The sequence below is a fragment of the Myotis brandtii genome, unplaced genomic scaffold, assembly GCF_000412655.1.
Source record: "Myotis brandtii unplaced genomic scaffold, ASM41265v1 scaffold62, whole genome shotgun sequence".
Taxonomy (NCBI): domain Eukaryota; kingdom Metazoa; phylum Chordata; class Mammalia; order Chiroptera; family Vespertilionidae; genus Myotis; species Myotis brandtii.
Window position 1 is genome coordinate 3,189,549 of NW_005370366.1, and position 2,828 is coordinate 3,192,376.

Below are 2,828 nucleotides of genomic sequence, written 5' to 3' on the forward strand. Positions count from 1 at the left end.
AATGGTTTTAGTTTTTGCCCATTGATTATGATGTTGGCTGTGGGTTTGTCATATATGGCTTTTATTATGTTGAGGTATGATCCTTCTATTCCTACCTTGCTGAGAGTTTTTTTTATCAAGAAAGGGTGTTAAATTTTGTCGAAAGCTTTTTCTGCATCAATTGATATGACTATGTGGTTTTTATCTCTCAATTTGTTTATGTGATGAATCATGTTTATTGATTCGCCATCACTGCATTAGAACCTAAGGAGGAGATGTAAGAAGGATTACATGAAATTCAATGCTGGTAGATTATGGAGGCAGGAGAAAGCAAAGTGGGGAAATCCCAGAGATTGGATAAAAATTAAACAAAGAGACATGTACTTTGTTTACATTGATAGTTAACATTTATAGCACATAGAGATGGTATGCAGGGAACAACATAACAATGTGGTTTTGTGCTCTGGTGCCCGTGATTGGCTTTTGGAGGGGTCTGGAAAATAAATTACTCTGATATTTCAAAGGTGTGTTATCTTAGATCAGTGATGGCAAACCTATGACACGCCTGTCAGAGGTGACACGCGAACTCATTGTTTTGGTTGATTTTTCTTTGTTAAATGGCATTTAAATATATAAAATAAATATCAAAAATATAAGTCTTTGTTTTACTATGGTTGCAAATATCAAAAAATTTCTATATGTGACACGGCACCAGACTTAAGTTAGGATTTTTCAAAATGCTGACACGCCGAGCTCAAAAGGTTCGCCATCACTGTCTTAGATGCACAAAGACAATAGATAATTTCAAAGTTAAAGACTGACTTTTGACAAGGAAGCTACAGGTTTAGGACATGTCTTCCCACCATGGCTCACTTTTAGTTAGGAATGTTTACATTCAGTCCACCCTTGTGTGGTAACTTTTGGTCTCTGGTTTTGGCCTTCTCTAAGCTTGTTTAGTATGTAGCCCCCTTTTTTGTCCACAGTACAATTGATATTATGTAGTCTTGAAAAAGAATGGGGTATATCTCTGCTTATTGATGTGGACTCAGCTTTAAGACATACTGTTGAATGAAAAAAAAAATCAAGTTGCAGGAAAATATATACTTGTACATGAAAAAATGTTTCTGTAAAGAATTACAAGAAACTAGTAATTGGTTGCCTCTGGGAGGCTGACTGGAAAGCTGGAGGAATGTGGTGAGGAAGACTTACTTTCACAGTGAATTGTCTTTCTCTTTTCTCCTTTTTCAAGGCAATCACCTCTCCTTCCAAGTACATATCTTGCAATTTGAAAAAAAATTAACAGAAAAACACATTAAAAAAGAACAAAATAAAAGAATCACAAAGGTTATTCACTAATGTTGTTGTGGCAGAATGCACGGGAGAACGATCAGCCAGCACTCTGAGGGAGGCAAGTTTAACCTTTATTTCGCAGATCTGCTAGTCCAGGAGAATTCCGGATCCATAGCCTGAACTCAACTTGTGGGGAGGCTGTGACCTATGCATCTCCTCCTGTGACGGGCCCCTGAGGGTCCCCGCAGCTCCGCCCAAGTCAGTCTTAGTGGGGCCTACGGGTTAGGCTCTGCAGCTCTGCCCGTCAGTCAGAGTGGAGAAGTAAGACTACAGTTTTAACCAGATACTGAGCTAGGTTGCAAGCCCCCCGCCCCCATTTTCCTTTTCAATGTTATAAAAAACTACTATGGAATTATATGAAAATAATTAAATTAAAAAACAGAATTTAGCTTTGAAATTAGTTACAAACAATCAACAATTATTTATGTTGTACTTAGAACATTAGAATTAACATATTCCTACCAGCTGTTTTTCTAAGTTTGTGTGTGTGTGGGGGGGGTGGGGGGAGTAAAAAGCATTAATAAGTGCTCAATAATGTTTTACTGGGAGAAACCAAGATGGCGGCATAGGTAAACACCAGAGTTTGCTGCCTCACACAACCACTTCAAAAATACAACTAAAAGACGGAATGGACATCACCCAGAACCACAGAAAGGCTGGCTGAGTGGAAATTCTACAACTAGAAGACGTGCGAGCCATGATGCGACCACATCCTGTGTAACAAGACACTGACTTGCGCCTGGCCAATTGGCAGGGCCCACAGTCCTCTCCCCTCCCCTTACTCCAACCCCCCTATAAAACCCCGCTCCACACAAAGCTCTCGGCCCCCGGCCCCCCTGCCCGCCACTGTGTCAGCAAGTGTGGTGGATGGGGAGCCTGAGCTAGCTCGAATAAAGACTCTAATGCTTTTGCATCGGACTCGGCTGGCTCCCTGGTGTGGTTTCTTGGGGATCCTGAAGTCTGGGCATAACATTTGGGGGCTTGTCCAGGATCCCCAAGACCCTCGAGTTACCCCTGATCCGGAGAGTCTGACTGGCCGCGGTAGGTGTCTGTGTGTTTGTGTGTTCTGTCCTGTGTGAGCTCACGAGGGATGTGTATTCCCCTCACAACGAGGGACGTGTATCCCCTTCACGAGGGATGTGTATTCCCCTAGAGGATCTGAGACGAGGCGGGTCGCTCCCGCTGGTTGGCGTACGGCCATCGTCTAGCTTTCAGTTTTGCTTCCATGGAGTTGGAAGATTGTTTTGGTTTTGCTTCCATGGAGATTGGAAGACTGTACTTTTGGGCCCTTTAGCTGTCTGTGTTTGTGTTTTTTTCTGTTTTATTCTGTGGACTTACTGGACGGACATTATGGGACAGACTCAAACTACTCCTTTAAGTATTATGATTGATCATTTCAAAGAGATTAGGGGAGGCTATAGAGCTCCCTCAGGAATTGGGAAATTGTTAGAAATTGGATGGATTGTTTAAACTCTGAATGAATGTCTGGTGAAAGTGTG